This window comes from Lepisma saccharinum, chromosome 22 (assembly GCF_977018435.1).
Source record: "Lepisma saccharinum chromosome 22, izLepSacc3.1, whole genome shotgun sequence".
Classification (NCBI taxonomy): Eukaryota; Metazoa; Arthropoda; class Insecta; order Zygentoma; family Lepismatidae; genus Lepisma; species Lepisma saccharinum.
The window spans coordinates 13,637,214-13,662,110 of NC_139250.1; the positions used below are offsets into that span (position 1 = coordinate 13,637,214).

The 24,897-nt window shown below is 38.3% G+C and overlaps 1 long non-coding RNA gene across 1 annotated transcript in view; it reads left to right on the forward strand.

Annotated features, from left to right (window-relative positions):
• The window catches only part of LOC146004936 (uncharacterized), a 42,261-nt gene extending 17,364 nt beyond the window's left edge, over positions 1-24,897 (forward strand). Inside the window, exons 2-4 of the long non-coding RNA XR_014443973.1 lie at positions 18,979-19,071; positions 22,101-22,217; positions 24,797-24,897. This is a non-coding gene — a long non-coding RNA (uncharacterized LOC146004936). The remainder of the gene's footprint in view (positions 1-18,978; positions 19,072-22,100; positions 22,218-24,796) is intronic.

The following is a 24,897-nucleotide window of genomic DNA, read 5'->3' on the forward strand; positions in this document are numbered from 1 at the left end:
ACTATTGAACTTTTGAAAAATGGACTTGGTTCACAAAGCCCCACCTGATACCCATAAGCCCCCCCCTGGAGGTCAGTTCTAGCTACGGGCCTGGGACAGACGCACGATAGTTAGCACCCCCCCCTCCAAAGTTGTAAAATGAATTAACCCTTCCTTCCAATTTTTCGACATCAACTTAGGCTATATATCAGTTTAGTAATTTGTCGAAACTAAATCAGGGTTGTCTGAATCTCTCATAAATAACTGGATGAAGAAATTAGAAATATTTTCTCTTGCTTCAACGCGGTGGCAAGGCCAAGATTCTTTTTTTTAAGGAGGGTTGAGGCTTCACATAGCCAACTATTTTGTTCGTGATCCTTTGTATTTTTGTTCGAAGCTGTTTTTCTTTAATGTAGGTTACATATAATGCACATATATTTAAAAAAAATACTTTTTGGGTAAATTGTTTAAAGGATAGTAAACACTCCTTTTTTGGACTTAGAGGTGGATGCACCTTCAGCCCAAAAAGCCATCCTCTGGCTATGTCAGGCCAAGATTCAACGTAAGAGCCTTCACATTACGCTTCTAATACTAATAGTCAGTTATATACTCAAGCAAACTTATCATTTCAGTTACGGGGATTGAACTGGACCTCTACATTGTCAATGGTGACCTAATATCTTCGGGTCAACTGCAATCTGCTGCTAAGAAATAGAGGCGGACTCAAGTCTTGAGAGATAGAAAATTAAGCAGCGACTGGACTTATTCACTGAAAATTTGTCACTCAATGAAATACGTATTGGAGCGATTGGAGCACTTCGAGTACTGCATACGTTGTATACCCTGCGTGGCGGAATTGGGGCTATTGGACCTAAGGGCAAAAGAAAAATTGCCCCTGGGCTCAACATCCCGAGTTTTTGGGCCCCTTTGAAGTAAAATGTAATAGGTGTGGACAATGTAGGAAATTTATCTTATTTCAATCTCATACTGAGGCTTGGGGGGCTTGAAAATATTTGGTGGGAAGTTACATTTTAAATATCACGTAATATTACTGGTAATAAAAATGTCATAAATTATCAAGTTTGCTTGTTTAGGTATTGTGTAACAATAAGACATCAACCGGTTGAGCAACTGAATCTTTCTACTCGATTCACAACTGTACTACACTACACTACGCTACTATTACGAAAACCACGTAGGTATAAAGGTATGAGATGAGATAATATTCCTACCGATTGCCATCTATGAGCAAGTAACTTAATTCTGATTTTCGGAAGAGACCCATAATGTCAAGTTGCCCGAGCCCCTCTGCTTATTATCGCAGATGTCGTCATATGATATGTTACTGGGAACCAACTTTCTGTTTCGTAAATCCATTTTTTAAATAAGCGACAGTAACTGCTGAATTTCCGGGATTATATAGTGGGACCCCTATAACTCGCACCCCCCCCCCCCCCAGCATTGCGGGGTTTTTGCGGGGGCGGCTGCTACGCCACTGTCCTAGACCAAGTTGAATCATTCAGCATGTGTTGTTGGCCACAGCAGAATGTTGTAGTAGAAGTTGTCATATTCTCTCTCGTGTGTAATCCAGCAACTTACGAATATCGTCCAGTTTCTTCCTGATTATGGGACCTTTCCTGTTGGCTTTTGGTGAATTTAGCTGAAGATAAACTTTGTCAGGCAACAATTCACGCAGTGGCGTGCTCAGGATTTTCTATATACATTTGTTTAGTTGCCAGCCTTCATTTTGCCATCTTTTCCTGCGTTTGATGTTCTTTTATTCTTGAATGCTGGGCCAAAAGGGGTGGGCATGACCTCCACCAACCCCCCCTTCCCCTTGGGCACGCCACTGAATTCACGACAATGTTAAACACACCTCTCCACAGGAGAACACTTGTTCTTGGATACAATGTACGTAGTATTGCCAACCGTACGGAACGTCCGATTGAATCAGTTGGTACCAACTGAGTTACATCTTTACTCTAGAAACCCTCTATGTTGCGGCGCCTGAGGGGTTTCTGCAGTAAACGGATATTTCAAGGCCACTTGCCTTCGTTACGGATGCGGTTATATGAGCAAGTGATGCAAGTGATACATCAAATGATGCATCTTGGTAAGGGCTAAATGAAACTGTAAAAATGTCGTTTTGGCCAAAAGTGGTCGATAGGCGGTTTGTTAAATAAACGATTCAATTGTGTACTGAATGAGCTTTCAAATTGTTTTTTCTTTATATAATATTATGATATATTGCAAATGCAGGAAATCAGGTTGATGATTGATGACCATGACAGCAAGCGCACGCAGGAAACAGCTAAGGTGTTGTATATAGTATTTCGGCAATGGAAACCTGGGGCTGACGCGACCCTCATAAAACTGTCATCACTAAACTTGTCCCTTTGCCAACCATTCCCCCCGAAAGACATCTCGTCTGTCCTTCCACTGCCTTTGTCGCCCGCTTCAAGCGAAAAAGGACTGGGATAATCGCAAGCTGAGGATGAATGATGAAGCGATGAAAAACATCATTAAATAGACACAAATCCAATACCTCCCCCAGGATTCCAACATGACAGAGAACCTCTGGCGTCGAAGCCTGCTACACTCATGACATCGTAACGGAGGCGGAAAAATAATCAACCTGTTCAAATTTTATATTATAATTTTCAATGTATGTTGTATATTGTTTTGATCATTTAGAAACAATGCAAATTATTTTTTAAAAAATAACACACGGACTTCAGACGTTTGTGAAGCAATGGAACTACAGTACTTTTGTCTTATTCGAAGTTTAGCATGTTGCTTGGAATATAAATTAGTAACAAACTTTGAGACGAAAATGCGTAGTTTAGAAGAGTAGAGAGGTAAACCTCCATTTTGTAACAACGAATGGTTTAAATGTACTGTAAGCACTGGCGTACGCAGGATTTTTTTTTCGGGAGGGGCTGGAAATTAATAACTGGATGCTTTCAGTGGCGCAAACTTGTAGGGATAATTTGTCGTGTTATTACTATTATATTTGTTATTATGTATTTGCGTATTGAAATCAGTAAATAACAGATTGAAAATAGCGAGTATGATGCATTAATATCATAATACATGGAAAGGAGAATTTCAGATATTTTCTTAACTTAGAACCCAATGTTATAAAGAATGGCAACTGCGGGTCATTTTATGGGGCTTGCATAGAAAGTGTGAGGCGTTACCCCCACACCCCCTATACGCCTTCATGGCATAGTGCTATGCACAGGGGAACACTTTACCTTTACCTTTTTTTTTTTTGCATTTACCACTCCGGCTTTTTCCGAGTATTTACAGGGTGTCTACCAGTCAACAATGTCAAGAAAAAGTCAAGAAATCAACAAGTAGGTCAAGAAAGTCCAGAAGAAATTATTCTTGTAGTCAAGAATTGTTGTCTATCACTAAGGACGAGAGGGCCTCACAATGGCGGAGTGGTAGCGTCCTCGCCTTGTAATCAAGGGGTCCCGGGTTAGATATCCGGTGGAGGCACGTAGTGGTTTGGATCCCACTTTAAACTGTAGGTCCAGTCCAGATTAGCCTTACTGTGCAAAAAGTGGACTTAAAACACCAAATCAATCCAATCCAAGTAGCCTTATAATCAAGACGTCCCGGGTTCGATACCCACTGGAGGCACATAGTGGTTCGGATCCTACTTTAAACTGTAGGTCCAGTCCCGATTAACCTTACTGTGTATAAAGTGAACTTAAAAGACCAACCCAGTCAATCAGTCAACTAAGGTCGAGAAAGGTCTAGTACTAAAGTGTGGAAGAAAAGTTTCAGAGTGAAGAGTAATGTGCCTAATATGTTGCTGAGAATTATGCTGTGCAGCCTGGTACGACGCTCATCGGAAATGGTGTTACCTCGGGACCGAAGTCCCTTTCTTTTATCTTGTTTCTTCCGAACCAGTGATGGATAATTTTGGATGAAATGCTCTGGTATTTTATTTACTTTTGGAGAAACGTTCCTTGTGCAATTTGTGATGTAAAATTGCACTTCTTAACTGTATTTGCTACTTTGCTGGTGCATGAACGATGCGTAATGATAGCATGTTAAGTATGTGTATTCTCGGTGAGCGATAAGTGTATTTGGGAGGGGTGGCGTAGTGTTCATATCAGTGGCAACGCCAAGGGGTGGCCAGGGTTGGCCACAAACCGCCAGACACACGTCTACCTCCTATCCCCACCCCCCACCCCCACCCCACTTTTCCTGACTCAAAACTCGCAGCGTAGATCAAAGTAACTTTAAGAAAACCGTGGATGTAATTGCTACCATAGATTGGAAGCTCGGTATTTCATGTAGATATGATAGCAGATCAGTAATGTACTCTAAATTCAGCAAATTTGCTTGTGCTTACTCCTCTCGCAATACAAACCTTTGTGAGGGAACCTCCTATTACTTTGAAAGTATTAGTACAGCAATACATTAATATTTTTGTCTCTTTGCTCGCTGCTCTCACAATACAAATGTTTCTGACTCATATCAACTTAATATGCATTACTTGCCCTATTATTGCTGAAACAAAGAATACCGTTATTTATTTATTTGTTCGTGCACGTACAATAATAATGATGGTGATCCTTAACCGGAGTATGTTTTTATGTATTATTTGCCTTGAACTCCTTGGAAATCAAAATAGATCGGCTAATATGTCTGATTGCAACGTTTCACTCCCATGAAAAAAATATATTCAGACACCCTTCCCTCCCCTCCCGTCTATCGTTCGCATCAGTAAACTTTCGGTCCACCTAATGGATATGCAGCTCCTCCCAAATGAAGTAAAAGTAGCTAGTTTGAAGTGGATGTCATGTTGTTGTTGCACTAAAAACAGTGGAAGAATATTAAATATAATTGTGAAAATATGGAAAGATTAAATTCAAATAAATAATAAATTATGTGGAGCAAAAATGTCCACTGTGGCAATGGCCGAGAATATGTGGAGCCCTATCCTCTGTCTCATGTGCGTCTGGGGCACGTTTCAATGCACCGGGGATGTATTTACACATATCCCACAGTCCTGCATGAAGGTAGAGAAGCCAAAAAAATAGACTTTTTACTATATTTTTTGTGCCCCCTCCCCTTCACTTGCCGTTCTGGTCCTCTCTTGGCCGCTCTGGTAATTTATTCCTGACTTAGCCACTGGTTCATGTGGTTTGAAAACTGTTACACCTCTTTACAATTTTAATGTTTAACTACCAAAATTTAATTGAACCTTTCTCTTAGTCACTTTAATTACCTTGGTGGCTTGTTACAATCCAACCATAACATTCATATCGATCACCCTTGGAGTCTCAGATACTCAAACAGGTATCTTCTTTCCTTGTATTATTTGAATTACCCTTAATACAATAAATGGTTACATTGTCTTAGACACCTTACATCATATTATCTTAATATGCTTCCGAATATTTGATTACATGACATTATGCCTTCTGGCATCGATCCTGTTATTGATTTAAGAATTGGGGAGCGAGTGGGGGGGAGGACTTCGTAAGCTGATGCAACTAGCATCACAGTGTTTGCAATAGTTACTACAACTTTGGAAAATAGAATTGACATTGTCGTATCATTGGAGATGAATAGCGGACAATCAATGTGTAGAGGCTATAGGTAATAGGAAATTACTTTCTCTTAGCGTAATCCACTTTCAAGAAGACAGAATGAGAGTGTAAAATCTAAAATCAAGTCTTAATTTAAGATCTGTCATTGGTTCTTAGACGAGGGTCCATAAGAAGTAAATAAAAAAATAAAAAAAGTAAAGTGCTCCCCTGTGCTTTGCACCGCGCCATAAAGGCGTATAGGATGTGTGGAGAACAGAGCTTCAAGGAGAGATCTTTCAAGGAAAAGTAATGGCAGACATTTTTATATTCGGAAAAATACAAGTTCTGAATTCAATGAATTTTCGTGCCATTACAAGTAGATCATGTAAGATATATTATTGTCCCTTATGGACAGACGATGGAAGCTACAAGTCTTTCATATCCCAACGGACTACTAATTTGTTAGTAAATCAGTTTACCGTTGCCTATTTAGTTTTCCTGCTTATGTTGATTAGAGAAACGATTCAAAATCTATACTTGTACAAGAAGAAGAAAATAGAAAACTTCCCTCGCAACATCCTTTGTAGGTAAAAATAAAATAAAACAAAACCATATCCGCTGGAATTATATTCAGCCATGTTTTTGCCTTCTTCCGACCGTTCATTATGCGTGGTATGGCCGTTGGCATGGGTGACATACTTCTTGAATCAACATGGATGGGTGGTCCACAGACCTTGGAATACTAGGCTCGTTCGGAATACTCTTCTGGTAACCTTGAGCGCAATTGTTGTGGAAGCCCCCATCGTAAAGCCAGGCCAATGTGTGTTGCTCTTGGGATTTCACCCTTGTCGAGGGTAACAACATTGTTTGCTTCGACAGGGATGGCGAGGGTGAGGCCAGAGGCGAATCCACGAACAAAAGAGGAAAGAAACTTTCACTCACATCAACCATGTCAAATTCAGTTTGTAAGTAGGGCCGCATATCTTGGAGGTTGGCCCAGGCGGGAGGATTCTAGTGATTACTGTTCCAGCATCGGTATATTATATAAAATATATATAGAGAACCCCCACCCTCAGGTGCCAAAAATTAGCAACCGGAGGAGGACGCAACAACCAGAAGGAAAAAATCTCCCTCATCCCCCTTCACAAATAACCCTGATTAGAACTGAATGACTCCATAATTACGCACGTATGTAATTGTAAAGGAAAATATTTTAATTTTAGTTCTTATATAAAAAGGAAAAAAAGTAAAGTGCTCCCCCACGCTATGAAGGCGTATAGGAGGTGTGGGGTTATATATTTTATTGAAATAAAATCAAACTGAAGTATATTTTGGCAGTTAGTGAAAGTATTTTTTATGTTTGTTTCAAGCGTACATCGGTTACAATTGCTGAAAACATCAAAAAAATAAAAAAAAGAGATGGACAATTCTAGTTTCATGTCCCACAGATTGGACACTTTGTTTTAGAAACCAGATTCTCAATGTCCCAATGTCCGTACTATTTTTTTTTTTTTTGTGAGTGGAAAATTCTTAATGCATGCAACAAATGTGTATTAGTCATTGTTGATCGTTGGGCTCTTTCATTTATCTTCATAATGGAGAACAGGTGTTCACAAAGGAAAATGCTTCCAACATCACTTAAATTCCAGCATCAAAATGACTTATTCGAGGATGCTGCTCTGGGAGATATAAGAAAAATTAGAAACGCTAACCTTGTAATGATATTTCTCTCTCAATGCGGAGTTGCGTTGTATTTAAAAAAGTTCCATTTCAAGGTCGGAACGTGCACACGCACCATCAAAGGAAAAGGAATTAGCGAATAAGAAAATTCCCCTTTGAAGCCTTGAACCCTGTTTTCAAATTCATCAATGCCGATATCGGTGACAGAGTGGTTAGCACAGCGCGCTACGACGCTGGGAGTCCTGTGTTCGAATCTCGGCCTGGGCATCAATGTTTTTGTGAGAGTCCCTTTCATCATATCATCGCTCATCCCCATCTTCGTGTTTAACCAAAAGCAAAAAGCGAAGTAAAATAAAGAAATCAATAAACAATCAAATTAATCAAGTTTTAAGTTACTTATAACTTGTATGTGTAAATTGTAAAATATATATGTTACTAACTTAGATAAAGGAATACTGTATCTTTGCTAAATGATCTCTACGTCAATGAAAATATTTCTGTTGTGTCACGGAGGGAAATCATGACAAGCAGTTATTCTGTCACACTGAGATGAGACTCGCATCCACGAGTAAATACAGCTAACTGAGCAAGCCCACAGACGTTCATACTTTCATCTATTTGAAGAAAAAAAACAACTTAAAATTATGATTTCAATTTTTCGTTTTGACATAGCTTGTTAAGTGACCAATCCTCTCCTCATCTGTAATTCTGATACTTTAGCCTTTGATTTTATTTCGATTTTTGTTATCTAGCATCGCTTTTGTGTCACTTTTGTCTAACGGCGACGGCGATGATGCGTGACAATATGATGAAATGGAAGAAAGGGCACTCACAAAGAACACACATATCCAGGCCGGGATTCGAACTTGGGAACCCTCGAGTCGAGTCGCACCGCGACACTGTGATAACATAACCACTCCACCAAGGCGGTCGACAACTTTATTTCGTAACAAAGAAATATTTTTGAGTGAATACACGTTATGAGGAAACAAAATATCAACACTTTTCACAACAAAAATATGCAATCTGCTATTTCGTTTGAAGAATTCTACATTCCTCTTCTATAGTAATTTTCTTACTACCCGCAAGTATTACGCAGCGGCAAGGTTGTGTGAAACTTTTCCAGAAACTGAAATTTCTTCAAGGCAAAACCTTCGCAATTGTCTCGTTGGCGACAGAAAGTATCCCTGCTCGTCTCCACCAGCCAGCAAGATATTTCTATACTTCAGAACCAACCTGTCAATAAACTTGCTTAATAGGCAGCCTCCTCCCCCTTTTAATGGAATGCAAGAATGTAGGGAAATAGGTTAATCTGGCGAAGTTTCGATGAGTCGACGCTTGCTTTATGAGGGAAAAAACCGGGATAACTTCAATTGTATATATAGTCCTCTATGCATGAAATGTAGGTAGGGCCAAGGCGAGCCTCATCAAGAGATGCTGCGGGCCGCGAGCTTGACATGGCTGACTTACATCAGTGCCCGATGCCAGGGCCGTTGTTAGGAAGCACGAGGCCCTTATATTTTGAAAAATGAATATGTATACACCTTCAATTCTTCGTAAAATTATACACTAAAACTCACATAGTTATTAATAGGGTGCGGATATGTAGGCACTAGAAATAGCTCAAATAGGCAGAAAAATAGGCGCCCAAAAGGATCAAAATACACTTAAAAAGCACTGAAATAGGCACTTAAAAGGCATCCTAAAATTAAAAATTAAAAATTGCACTAAAATTGGCTAAAAATTCTGCCATTAAAAAATTGTCACTCTTTGTGAACCGTTATTTCATATGCTTCTTATCTTACGTTGCTTTCCGCCATTTTACTGAATCGCGACGATGAGGATGGAGGATCATTAAATGAAATTGCTGAAATACCGAGTACAGGAATCGCACGCGGAACCTTGGGCCGCCTAGTCCTTTGGTATTTTGAAACCAAGGATATCTTCACAAATTTGAAGCGTAGCCACCTTATATCCTTTTACAAGCACAACAAAACAAATGAGTACTGTGACTCCTACAAGCTTCCAGTTGAAATAAAACAGGGTTTTGTCGGAGTACGAGTCAACAACCTATTTCCAGTTTGCTTACCCTGATTAAGCGACATTTGGAATTTTCAAAGATCTGACATTCCCTCAAATCTGTCGAATATCAGATTTCAGTCAGTTCAATTTAAACAAAGGCTTGCCTTCTTCAATGCAGGGTAAGTCAAAGGGGGGGGGGAAGCCGAAGTAAGCAGAAATTGCAGAATAGGCATTTCAGGCACGGTTAAGCAAAATAGGCACTAGCCCAAAAAATAGGCAATTATAGGCAGGATGAAAATGCGTTCTTGAACTAGAAACGCCATGAAACGAACTTAAAACAATGAAGCCTACGTTATGTTATAGAAGAATAGAAAAGGCAAATGGGCAAAAATCTGCACACTAGTTATTAATATTGCGTAATTATTACCCCCTTTCAATTTCCCTTCAACCATCAACGAAATTTGGCTGCGTGTAGAGGATATCAAGACAACAATTTTCCGTAATAACTATTGCTACTTTAGGACCTATTTCAGGTCCACCAGCCCTCGAAAACCATAATATTCTTATCTTGTGTATATGTAACCATGCACTGCAGATTCATTCATCTATGCCAACATACTAAAGACATGAAGCGGGATCATAGGCCAGTCAACAAGGGATGATTTTGGGGTCCAATAAGGAAAGAAATCAGGGAAAACTGGAACAAATTTTATTGCTTTCCTGAAAGGGTTCTTAACAACATATTAATTTTGCACGCCTCTACAACCCAAATTTGGCCGCCATCTTGGAAAAATGGCGACCAAAATAGTTTTTTTTTTTGCAAATATCTCACTTGGAAAGCATTGCATAGCAAAAGAGGTTATGAGAAAAATTAATCTACATAAAATTCTCTACAAAAAGGTTCTGTGCATTTTTCTTCTAGGATGCGCCTTTTGGGTGCTAAATGAGCGAGAAATTTTACTTTTTTTTTCCTCACTCCACTTTGCAAGAGAGAAAGACAAGGAAACGTTTTTGCACTGTAACTTGCATAGGTACTAAAATACCTATTCTAAATGTTCTAAGGACTTTCTTGAAAATGTATTTTCAAGTGGTAATATATGTATATTAATCACTCGTAAACAATAATTTTATAGTATTTAATACAAAACAAATGAATATAATGTCTGTATTTCTTGCTACTGTTAGAAACCAAACCATCCCTTGTCTTTTACCAGCAAGAATTCTTGTAATAAATATGAAAAATATCATCACAGTTGTCGTGAGCTTTCAGATCGAAGCAAAAGTTACAGACCATAATCTACCCAGGGATTTCAAACCGAAGTGATGATGACATGTCCACCGTTAGTCTATAATAAAACATTCCCCGTGCAAGCGCGAACAACAGACGTGCTACGATGCACGGTATTGAGAACACGGCGCAGTTGGAGCGACACGTGCAGCTTGCTTCGAAAAGTTGCATTTATCTCTTAAGATTAGCTTCCGTCTCTTCTATACTCTGTCCCGGGAATCTATGGAGCCAGCGAATGAAAACAAGTCTCTGCGCAAGTAGTAACTCGAGAGGGCTCGACGAATGAACACGTGAGAGGAAACGGGGTTGCGTGGCGTGGGAAAATAACTGAAAGGATTAGCCGTTTACAGGAGCGTGTACTGCTTCGCTCCGCCCACTCGCTTTCTTCCCTACTCTACTGTAATACACGACCTTACTCCAGAGATTCCCAGGACAGAGGATAGAACAGTGTCGGATTTTGAACACATGAATATATTGCAATGTTCACAGATCATTGAACACTTTAGCCCAATTTTCCTACAGCTACAAGGCCCCTTTTAAGGCTTTTACAGAATATAATGCGAAGAAGCTCAGACTGTGCAGTTTCTTGTCTGTTGTGATACTTTCAGAGAGTGCTACACAGAGATCATAAAGATAAGACTTCTTCGTTTTCCACATCCTTACCTCATCAGCTATAAGGGGTACGGGGCAAGTTTGTACTTAAAGTTTTCTCTGAATTGATCTTGATTTTTTAGTAAAATATTATTTAAATTAAAACTGGATACAACGCATCTCTGATTTTTACTTCAGAAGTGATCGCTTCTGTGAATCTCTCTCATTTTGTTCAAACTTGACATTTGCCAAATGCTCAACATTGAAGACATTCCAACATCATGAGCATTGGAAGGATTGGTTTTCTTATTCCCTATTAATCTTGTAACTATTGGCTTTATACAATCAAAAGCAGGGATCCCCGATGGCGTAGTGGTAATGTTGTCGCCTTGTAATCAAGGGGTCCCCGGTTCGATACCCAGTGGAGGCACATACCTGTAGTTGTTCGAATCCCACTTTAATCCAGTCCCGATTAGCCATATTGTGTATAAAGTGGACTTAAAACTCAAATGCAATCAAAACAATCAATCAAAAGCAGGGAATGGTGGCTAAGATGAGAATCACTGACAAAAGAACTGAGAGTCTTGTTTATCTCTTTATGTACGAGACTTTCGTGCATCGACATGCAGCTCATCCATTTTATCTGTGAACTGGTAACTAACTAACTAACTAACTCTCTAGCCTTCTTAAACCCGAAGGTTTATGGCTGCAGCAACACAAGCCTTCTATCTGTCTCTATCCTGGGCAAGATCAATCTTTCCCATCCTTACCGATTTCCTTTAGGTCCATCGCAACGTTATCCCTCCATCTTCGTCTTGGCCTTCCTACTGGTCTCTTACCATCAGGTTTCCCAAACAGTTTCCCAATTGCCTATCTGTGAACTAGTAGACATGCCAAAAATCCACTTAGTTAGCATTGAGTTGATCATTCCTCTGCCATTCCCACAACTGTTCTTGGAGCGCATCACGGACGGCTCCATCGTCATGTCTGACAAGATCCCAGACCAAACCTTTTCTGATCGTGTTATTGTGGTTTGAATTGTTGTTTTAAGTTTACTTTATGCACAGATAGACAATCGGGACTGGACCTACAGTTTATATTGGGCTCCAAACCACTGAGAAATGTGCCTCCACCGGGCATTGAATACAGAACCCCTTGATTACAAGGGCGTTTTATTGTGAAATAACCTTTTCGGACCAAGTCAATATGTTCCTTTGAAGTTATCTTCTATTTTTGACAAAATATATTATCTCCTGTACTCAGGGACGCTAAACTATATCCTGTAAGTACTGCATGCAGTGATAAAAGCAATTGAACCCATAAATGACATTCTATGAGAAAGAACAAATGTAAATAATCTAGTATTATAGAAGAGAATTACCACAAAACTTCATGTAAAACATGTTTCCACGAGCTCCGCACTTTCAAATCGGGGCGGAAAAAAATACTTAAAATTTCTAGCTCATCTAGCACCCAAACAGCGCATCCTAGAAGAAAAATGCACAGAACCTTTTTATAGAGATTTGTATGTAGATTAATTTTTGTTATAACCTCTTTTGCTCTAAATGCTTTCCAAGTTAGATATTTGGAAAAAAAACTTATTTTGAGGGCCAATTTCCAAGATGCCGGCCAAATCTGGGGTGGTACAGGCGTGCAAAATTAATATATTGTTAAGAACAATTTTATGAAGATAATAAAATTTCTTCCAGCTTTTCCTGTTTTTTTCCTTATTGGACCCCCTTGTTGACTGTTGGTAGCAGAGAATCTGACAGTGCTGATTTTAAATTTCGTTCAATTCACGTACGTTGCTTAACGTGTTTGATACCTTTACGTTACATATTTTATAAGTTTTATTAAGATATATTCATATCCTGGAGGCTATCCTTCCTTGTCTGTCAGTAGCGTATTAAACATTTTGTCGTTTTACAATAGAAAAAATGTTAGTGGCATCGGCATGTGATTCATGGCTGTAAGCATACAGGATAAAAGTGGTATATTTTGAGGGCTCGTACTGTCAAAATAAGACCTCAACGAACAAAATGTTATCGAAAAATTTCGTTCACATTGATGTCGTTTACATGCTGTGGAAGGATGTCGGTGTTTCACAACGACACCCTGTGTTAGTGTATATCCATATACGTATATAAATATAAATGTGTTTGCTATTATATCTTTACCAATGCTCTAAGTGTATTTGGGGAGTTGTATTCCCCTCCTCAATAGAATATTTTATGCAAAGAATACCCCCAAGGCTAGAACAACTTCTCTCACCTAACAATTTTCCAGTACGAGCGCTGATCTTTACACATGGTATCGAACAAATATGAATATTTCAGTTAGTATGGTATAGTTGCGTATTTGTAGAACACAATGTAGCTTAGCTCTCCTATAACATTTCTCTCTCACCTTTCTCGCTCACCAAGGCCGATGACGCCCCCCCCCCCGAAAATCAACAACTGTTATTTTTAACGTTTGAATATCGCGGAACTATTAGTTTTCTGATTTTGAAATTTAGAATACTGAAACACCTCCTGAACACGAACATGATGCATTATATATTCGTATATTCTCGATTGACCCTTGATAATCTTCATTAGATAACATGTCCTCGTTGGCACGCCCGATCCTTCTTTCAGGTAAATAACGGAATAAATTACAGATACAGAGATAACATTCTATGAACTAAAAATAGTATCACTTTCTACAATAGGATATAATATATCGACCTGCTCGTCTGTCTATCTGAAATGAGAGTTAAATATTGATATTTCCGATTGATAAAGGCCTGTGGAGTATCGCGTTTACCTTGTAAATGCTGCTGCAACTTGTTTAGCATCTACTGTCACAGTAGGGCGTAATTTTTAGAATTACTAAAAATATATGCTTTTGGCTTCCTGATTTGTCGGCAGAATAGTAAGAACAATTAAATCCTAAACACGAAAACGATATAGAACACGAAGAAATGGAAGTGTACAGTGTACGAGTTACAGAGGCTTAACTACAAACTTAGAGACCCCTGCCAATGTTTCAAGATAGGTCCCCAATTGATTTATACAAATTGTTCGCAAATTGAAAGATCGTTGAATTTTCAACACTTACGTGCAAAAGAGATGTTCTGAATTGATTTCTATGCCACGCATATGAAAAATACATTACTGAAAATATAATATATCCAAAAATAGATTATATTAATTAATTTCAATTTTCCGGAAAACTGGATGTAGGAAAGTGATTTTCCTCTGTAAGATATTAGAACTCATGCGCTATGTATTTAATTGAATGGTTAAAAATGGTTTATTGGAAGGAAGGGAGGGAAGAAAGAAACATAAATAGCGAGAGAAAAGCGGGTTGGCTCACTTCATATCACGACCCCTGACTCTTGTCATTCCATCCATCCTGCAGTTACGCCCCTAATGAGCTACGAATCAAGCGTTGAAACCACTGGTAAGTTATGAATGTTTTTGTCCTCTTTGGTGTGTCATCCAATTGAATAATTCATATGCGTCTGAGTGAAAAGCAAAGAAAAACAAAGAAGGGTATAAAAGGGAAAATGATTTTAAAAATCATGGTACAGATTACGAAGAGAAGTAAAACTGGAAAATTGTCATTCTTAGTGGTTTCGTCGACATGACCAAAAGGCAAGCGTGAAAGGGCATGGACTCGGTGGAAGCTTTCTTTCCAGAAGCGAGGGAAAATTATAGTAAACACATGTCCACGGTGCACCCTGGGAGGTCTTTGTCCCCTGCGTGGAGAGGAGGTAGGGGCGGTAGAGAAGTACTGTGACGAGCACGCGACATTCAGTCCGAGGACTTCACCCCCTCTCGCCCCGGACCCTTGGCGGGCTTTCGTGACCTTGAGGAGAGCCGAGTGTGAAATCCGAGATGTGTTACTTATGCCTACAGACCGTTAATATAGGGACATTTGTGTGAGTGTGTATATCGCTACAGGCACCAGACCTACGTTCCGAGCCACGCCTGGGAAAAGGACCACAGACTGAGAAAGCATTGGGATGCTTGAATATATTGTCGAGACGATCCGAGGACGTCCTCGCATCTACGGTCGGCAAAAAATGTCCTCGGACTGCTGATGTGTTAACACATGGAAGTCCTCGTTTACACGGGTAAACCAACGCACACACTAACACACACACACACACACACACACACACACACACACACACACACACACACATATATATATATATATATATATATATATATATATATATATATAATATGGAGGACGAATTTTGTACCTTACAGATGAAAAATATTCCTGCGCCACTGTTTATGCACCATCCAAGTTCACAAGTTCAGCCCCCCAAAAGAAAATATATAGGAAAATATAATTATAATATCTAATTCATCGTACACCAGTGCCAGAGGGTAACAAGTACTGAAATTAAATAATAAAAATATACGTTTTTAATATTTGTTGTATAATCGAAGGTTATTTATTTCTGCCGAACTTATTGGAAGGCAACGATTATATTTGGAACATACGGTTGTGAAGGCCACTGTCAAAGATGATTTATGCACACTGGAACTAACCAAGAAATTTACTTTTCGTCTACTGGATCCAACCTTCGATCCCTGATATATTTGACATTCATTTCCCATTTCATTTTTTTGCGATATTAACTACACCTAGATGAAGAATACGTGTTGTTATATCCCTGTTCTTACACCGTCATTTTGCCTATTCAAGTAATAATAATAATACATTATTAATTAACTTACATATTTAATTAATGTCATTAATCTAATGTGAATACTTTAATTTCATAATTTATATTATAATTATTATTTATTATTTCCGAGACTTTGTTCGGACTCTCCCCCCGAAATATATTTCTTGATACGTGCCTACTTTTGACTAATCTTGAATGATTGATTGATTGATTGATTTATTGTTTTAAGTCCACTTTATGCACAGTAAGGCTAATCGGGACTTGACCTACAGTTGAAAGTGGGATCCCAACCACTGTGCCATGTGCCTCCACCGGGTATCGAACAGACTAATATTGAGTAATAGAGGTCCCGAGTTCGGCGGTTATGTACAGAATGGTATTTGAAAGGGAAGGGGAAGTCCTCCATCTGCTTGCTAATATTTGGTTATTGTGGGGAGACTATATATGTACAATTTATAATATATCGATGCTTCAAGAGTAGTTGCCGGAAATTTAGCAAAGACCTCACTCTTTACGTGCATCTATCCATTTTGGACACTTATCAATATCTCCAACTATTAGAGCACAGCCAATTATGATTGTGAACTGATAGCAAAACGTTTGTTTGTTAAACTTGTTTTAAGACCAATTTAAGCACAGAAAGGCAAATCGGGACTGGACGTATATTTTAAAGTGGGATCCGAGCCACTCAGTGGGGTAGCGCAGATCTTGGCCCCTCCCCCCTGCAAGTAAAATATTGAGGGGTCCCCTTAGTGTAAAAAAAATATAATGCCAGAGTGGGACGGAGGTACAATAGTTAGCTAGTTAGCTGCCCTCCCCCCTTCGTTGTACAAGAAATTAACTTTTACCTCAAATATTATGCCTTCCCATTTTTTTGTTATCGACTTATATCACTGTAGTACCTTCTTGAAACTAAATCAGAATGGTCTGAATCTCTGAAAAATAACTGGAAGAAGAATCTGGAAATATTTTCTCTACTTCAACGCAGCGACACAGCCAGGAATCACTTTTTGGGGAGGGGGAAGCTTCCCGCTGCCAAATATTTTGTTCGTGATGCTTTGTATTTTTGCTTGAAATATTTTTTTTAATGAAGTTGCATATATTACACAGATATTAAAAAATACTGTTTTGGTGGAATTGTAAAAAGATAGTAAACACTCCTCTTTTGGACTTTGAGGTGGATGTGCCTTCAGCCCCTAAGCCATCACCTGGTTCCTCCAGGCCAAGATTCAACGTAAGAGTCGCTCATATTAGCCTTCTAATACTGAGTGAGTAATATACTCAAGCAACAAACTTATCCTTCAGTATAGGGGGTTGAACCGGACATCTAGATTGTTTGTAGTAACCTATCACAAGGTAAATTTCAATCTGCTACCAAGAAATAACTGCGGACGCTAGTTTTTGAGTGATAGATAATAAAGCTGCGAAGGAACTCTATTCACTGAAAATTTGTCACTCAATGAAATGCAGCTTGGAAGGACTGAACCCCCCCCCCCCATCCCTCCCAACAAAATGAAAGAAGGTTGCCACAGGTTAGTAGACCTCAACATCATTATTCATAATTTTAACGCTGCCATTCTTTCTTCGATAGACCAGTGATCATACTTTCTTAAAGACTTTTTCATGAAACAAGAACCTTTTTAATAATAGATCATCAGTGCTCGAATTTGCATAATCATTCTCCTTCACTTACTGCATCATCTTCAAGTTGTTCCACACAAGGATCCTTCCTTCTATCTTCAACGCAAACAAGGAAATTTGCAGCTAGGAATTTTCCCTTCGAACACTGCAGATCAAAAAATCGTATCACATTGGAAAATAAGAACTAGTTCGACAGAAATGTCCACAAAATGCCAAATTGTAGGAAAAATGAACTTACAAAATTACACAAAATAATGGTCACATTTAAGTCATGCGTTGCATACCGTGGCAGAGGCGATGATGGTCTTTATAGCAAAGGGATAATTTACTATGGGTCCCATCTTTAACTGAGGTTTTCGGCCCCTTTGAAGTAAAACGTAACAAGTGTAGCTCTTATTTCAATATGAAAAGAATTGCGGCTCCCCTTGAAAATACTTGGTGGGAAGTTACATTTTAAATATCACGTGTAAAACTAAAAGGTTAAGAATTAACAATTTTAATGTTTATTGTAAAATAAGGATCGACTGGTTGAGCAACTGAATATTTCTACTGGATTCATAACTAGACAATTGACACGCTACACTACGTTTTCGACAACTGCGTAGATACAAAGGTATGAGATGAGGGATATTTTCCTATCGATGGACATCTGCGAGCAAGTAAGTTAATTCTGCATTTCGGAGGGGGACCCAAGTTACTGGGGCCCCTCTGGCTGAGATAATATGTCACTGCTTGTTATCGCAGACATCGTATGTGATGTTACTGGGAACTAGATTTCTGTTTCATAAATCGATTTTTTTATAAGCGACACTATCTGTAGAATTTCTGCGATTATATAAGAAATTCAAGAGCACATTGTGGGGCCCTTACACCTCCCCCCACCGAATTGCGGGGTTGCGGGAGCGGCTGCTACGCCACTAGAACCACTAGGTGCCTCCACCGGGTATTGAATCCGTGGTCCCTTGATTACAAGGCGACGACGTCACCACTACGCCATCGGAGAGGCCCTGATAACACAAAGTGTAGCTTCTTGCACGAGAACAGTAACAACAGAATCCTGATTCCAAAGAGGAGAATTTATATTTTAGGTATTTTACTACATATCTATGTTAGTTGGCCATTTTACTGTAACGAAATGAATGTATCGAAGGAAACAAAAAGAAGCATGCAGCTTCACAGTGCATAGGCTGGTGATCTCAAAGGACGATGTGTAAGCTTTCTTTCAACTAAGGAAAGGAAAACAGTTATTCTTCAGGGTTCCGGCACATCTGTCAATGGCCAGTGGACACGACCATTCCCTTCTCCCCCTCCCTGCAAGATCATAAAAGCAGCGAGGTCGGGTTGCTGAAACTGGGTAACGATGGTAAGAATATGGGAGATTTCTCGCTGGGAAAAAGGAGAATTTCTTGAAAGCAACGTCAGCGCCTCCCTCGTGTTCCCTTGGTACTGTTGTTAGAACGGAACCAACGACACCCTCGAATTTTGGTTTTCTTTCAACATCCAGCCGAGGCTTAAGATTGTGTTTTACATTTCAGGTATGTGATGTTAATCAGTACACACAACTGGAAATGGGTTGCCATCAGATCAATCATTTGGAAATTTCAAGACTGAGCTCTTCTGTCTTTGAGGTAAGTCTGATGCTTTTTCCATAAGAAGCTATATATTTATAAAAGTTAAGCACATCATCAGATTCTTTGCAGCATGTCAACACTCTCTAACACTATTGTAAGTCTTCTCCTTTAACAAAAAGAAAAATACAAGCTTCATATATTGTTTCAACACAATAGCTTTTGGTAAAGGTAAAGGTCCTCATGGATATAGCTCCCTGGCATAAAGGCATATTTAGAGGATGTGGGGCGCCACACATTCTCGATCTTGGACTTTTGGAGGTGATGTGATCAACACCATGCTCCAGCTGCATTTACCGTTCAGGATTTCCCCTAGGTACCCATTGATTTGAGGCTGGGTGAGCTCCAGAGTTTCTTTATGGATTTTTTTGTGAACATTTGTTTGAAGAAGACCCTGTTACAGGGTGGAAACGTTATGTTTGTAGTGTGTTATTTTACAAGAAATTCTGCCTTGGTCAGCATTTTTAGTGCATAACTGATTCTTTAAATGTATGTTGTTAATTTGTTGATAAAAAAATGCAGTAATCTGAAACTAAATTTAACTTCATCCCATAGTAGGTGATCTGTCAGATTAAAAATTATCGATACTCAGGTTTTAGACTCAAGTTAAAACTTAACCATAAAAATGAGTTACATCAACATTTAGTATTGAATTCTGCATTAATAAATGGTAACAATTTTTTTAGTATGCCTTGGTTTTTTTATCATTGCGAGGATGACGACGTGTGTTGAATCTGCAGGCTGTTACTGTGAGTAGGTTGTAGACAGTGAAAGTGGTGTTGCACATAACTACTCTGTTGAATATTAATCTACAAAATAGTTTTCACAATGTGAGTTTACAGTGATAATGGGTTTTAAAGACCGCTACAAAGAGCTTCAAAACAGGACAAAGGTCACATTTGTAGGACTACCCAATACTAAGAAAAAGTTAAACGAGTTACTATAGATATATCTGCGAACATTACTTGTAAATGTTGTATTAATTTCGGTGGCCTCTGCCACCATCCACTTGGGAACTCGATCGAGGCCACCGAAATTAATAGAACATTTACAAGTAATGTTCGCAGATATATCTTTAGTAACTCGTTTACATCTTATATTATTAACTGTGTTGTTTATTCCCCTTAACTTGAAGAAAAGTGATATCTTTTTTTCTTCTGGCCAATTAAAAAAATCTGAAAATTATGAATTGTATTTAAAAACTTTCTACCTGCCCCTTATTTGAATTTCTCATAATTTTTTTATAGAATTTTGAAGAGAGTGGTCGTTTAGAAAACACCAAAAAAGTCACTTTTTAGTGCTCATGACTAGAGGCATGCAAATTTCGTTTTTAACGAAACTACGAAATATGAAATAACATGCTGTAATGTTCATTTTTCATGTTTCTGAAAAGTCTGAGGTGCATTTTTCTACCCTGTTTTGTCACGAAATAATGCGAAATGAACTGCAAAATGCGAAATTGGCTCTTAAACACGAAATTTACCGTTTATATACCGACGCGACACTTTCTGAAGTCTGAAGTATCCTGTGAGTTATGCAATTCATGGAAAATTGATTAATTCTGCTGTAAATATTTGAGAAGCAAAAATGGACCCCTTTACACAGGAATAAACTTAATACTCTGGTAACTACATAAATGTGCTATTAGAAGGGATAAGTTTATTTTGTGTAATAAGTGCAGTTTTTAAATCAAATTTAGGATTATATTCACAATTTTAAAACCAAAATGTCATTTTATATAGCACTTTTGATGTGATTATTCACTGCTATAACACCGAAATTTTATTTTATTTACCGCTTTTGAACCCGAAATCGACTGTTTTTGTACCGAAATTTTGCTTTTTTATTTACCAAAAATATGTGCCTCTACTCATGACTAAAAATCAAAGGCATACTCAATCGAACAATACTGATTATTATATCATGAAAGCCTGGTTTTTTATCATTATTATCATTCACTCCTCCTTCAAATGGCATTCGGACATATAAACTAAAAGTGTATGCATTCATATTGTAAGTTTTGAAATAACATTACACAATTGCTGTAAGTCTAACAAAGACATTTGAGCACTGTTGCTCTTTTGTCCCTAGATTGAGATTCACCAGTATTACTCTCCCTACCTGTGATGAACAGATTTATGTAATTTGCATGGTTTATTTTACAAGAAACATATAACATAATTTTAATACATGATCAAAACTCACAGTGGTCTCTTTTTAATTCGAAAATTGGATAAACAACAAAATTTCGAAATAACAAAAACAACAAATCTTTAGCCCCCGTCTAGTTTTACTCTCTTTGCACCGAAGCATCTAATTGGTTAGTGCAACACTGAGTCGTCTAGTTCATTGATTTGGTGTCTGCATTACGTTCTGGGCCGGTGTATGTGTGGTGTATGGTCACGTGGTGAGTACTAACTAATGAAATGAACATTTAAACCAGCAGAGAGGCATTTGTTGAATCTTCTGAACTTGAACACCGCTTTTCGTCTACTTGGTTGAACGTCATTTCCTTGCACCACCCTGACACGAATACACCTGCACTACACTGAGTGTAAAAAAGTGCAGCCAACTGGACAGGGCTATTAAAGATGGGGAATAAATAAACTTCTGTTTGATTTATCCAAGTTCGAATTAAAGAGAATCCACTGTATATGCAAAAATCTGGACAGTCTAGGGAATATTAAATATAGTTGTGGTATTTGCACTAACTGCTTTATTTATATATAAACACTTATCCACAACAACAGATGTTTAGGTTTCTTGCCTAGTATTTTTTTTCACAAGTTAGTTTCTCACAAATTGGTTACTAAGACAAATGCTTGAACGTGATAGTATACTGTAGACTTATTACAAATTTTTAATCTATGTGTATTGTTATACTGCAACAAATCTACCAGGTTTTATCTTAAAATATTCATATTTACATATCATGTAATTGGAATATTAAAATAATCCCCCATAATGCTGTTTTTTTATACTTCAAAGCAAAGTGTTAGTGTATAGGTAAAACTGTTCCTATTTTCCAGGACCATTTTCCCTGAGCTGGATCGCCAAGGACTCCCTCAAGTGGAAGCTGGTTTGATGGAGAAGTGGTAGCAGCCATCGTCCATTGGTAAGATGCACCACAGAGCTTCAGTTTGCTTGTGAGTATGTTCATTTGATATTAGTGGCGTTATTTAAGGTCTCAAACATCACCTAGATATTGTGAATAGGATAAGAGGATACTCAAATTAGACTCGCTTAAATTGAAGAAATACTTAACAGCCAGCAGAATTTTAATTCTTTGAAAATGCTCTGAAAATGAATTTACAATTGAACTTTTTTTAGTCATCCGTGAAGATGGGCAAGAAATGTCTCGGGCTTTTAACTATTAGGAGAGACAATTTGTACATTCCAGCTTGAATTTTCATATGGAATATCAGGGTTACTACGCATCTGGGAAACAGGGAAATGCCAGGGAATTTTGCAGATCGTCTGGAATTTACATGCATTTTGCAGTCTGCAAGAGAAAAAGTTGCAAAATGAGCAAGCAGTTCACTTCCACTTCTGGATTCAGTTCTTGTGATTCCACTCCCAAAAAAGATTCAGTTTATAAACTTGTTTCTTTCGTTCTTATGATTCTCAGTCCTGTGCAAAATTATGGTTCCTTCGAACTTCTGTAATAAATTTTCACTTTTATAATACTCGATATTAGAAAGAATATCAAAGTAAAGCTTGCAGTCCAGATATCTGATTGATAACTAAAGTACATTGACAATATGATCATGTTAGGGAATTTCATAATCAAAAAATTGTAGCAACCAAACGCATGGCCATGAAATTAGGCAGGTGGCAGAAGCCTGTGTGTTCGGAGGTTTAAGAAAATGAAAGATCTCGTTGTAGAGTTGGTATTTGTAATCGATGTGTATACAAACTGACAGTATTTGCTCGAAAGGTCAGGGGTGACAAGTGTATGCTCCAGATAGAGGTCGGTCTGACGCTCGAACTATGCAATGCAGGCTGGTTAATGTTGCCACACACAGCTTGGGAACCAGCGCAATTCTGCCCAGCTGCCTATATTAATGGCAGTTCATTTAAGTGTTAGTTACTGGAGAATTTATGATTTGAATGCAGCTAGTGGAAGCTGGAAAATTTGTTCTCCACAAAACATATAGTAAGTAATCACTACGGCACCAAAGTACTGGTATGTGTTGACATAATTAGAAATCAAGCCATGTAATAAATGCCTGTGCACCATTATACATTCAGAATTAAACAATCGAAACTTGGCCCCTTGATTTTGATGCAACACTGTTTCACAATTTCTCACTCTGCTTTTGTCAGCTCTTAACCTCATTTTCTGGGATTTATTTATTTTGCAGTGCAGCCATTATATTGTACTGCAATTTTAATAGTATTTGTAGTAATTTTGTATTTTGCTCATATCTGTATACACTGTGTTTTTCATAGTTAAAAATTCAGTATTGTTATTTGTGGAGCATTCATCCATTGTGTGGAATCTGTATTGAAGTGTGTAGTTTGTCATAATGTAAGCATTTTGTAATGTGATAAAATTCATATTGTGTGTATAACCTTCATGTATTGTGTGTTTTCTCAGTTAAATAAAGTGAATGGTTATTCTAAGTGTCTACATTCTGTGGAGTTAAAAAGCAGTATGAGAAATGATGAAACTCCCAGAAGAAAATATAGTGCTTGTTTGAGTTCGGTGTTCAGTATAAGAATCAAATTGGAGCTGGGAATATAAAAAATAAACACTGTGCAACAGATGAACTGATTGTGTAGGTGGTCATAGCTAAAAAGCAAAATTTAAAGCCATATAAAGCACTACTGCATGGAACTGAAATATATTTTCTGATATGTTGGCATCAGGAAATTAATTTCTTTTAATAATAAACTAGCCATGGCAACATTTACTACTGGAAAACATTTTCTATTATATGAGATGTATAGTGTGTTTAGTGCAGCAACTCTCATTAAAATACATTGATAACAACTTGGTCAGTGTACTACAAAGTTTATTCTCAGGAAGAGTTTGACAAATTCTTGCTGCAACAGTTAATGATGGTCGGTGAAATAAGTGTACAACTACGCAATACACAATTCTAAAATATGGTTGTTGGTAAAAGTGCCATAAAAATCAAAATATAAAAAGTTTTGGTTTTTGGTAGAAGTGTGTGTTTGAAGTGAGGGGGAATGTAGTCAAAAAAGGTGCTGCAGTCCTGACTAAAATTATATTCAGTTATACATGCCGTGACTGCCATGCAAGAGACCCGGGTTCGATCCCCAGCAGGGGAGAACCAGGTTTTTTCCACCTGTTCAAGCAGCTCCAACACCCACCCAGTGTCCTACAAAGTGGGTACCTGGAGGAAACTCTGGGGGGAAAATGCAGGCAGGGGTGTGGTGCTGATCCCATCACCCCCACCTTCGGCTCAAGAAAGTGTGGGGCCCTAACTCCACACCCCCTATACGTCTTCATGGCATGGTGCAAAGCACAGGGAGCACTTTTTACTTTTATGCACACAGTGATTGGTGTGACCAAAATAAAAGAAGGTAAATTTTTGACAGGGATGATCAATGATGTGCCTATATTTCACAAGCGAACTGTGCATTCTGCAAAACAAGTTATTCTCTCAAATATTTACTAACTTTAAATGCTGGTCAGAATGTATGTTAACTTGTCATCGAGAAATAACAGATATTTATACGGTGACTGTTTCTGCAGGTTGATCCATTGTGAGTAATTCATATCAAGTATGAAGAGTGAAGGATCTGCTTCTAGAGATGGACTACTACTTCTACTTCTAGAGGAAGAGCAGAAAGGTA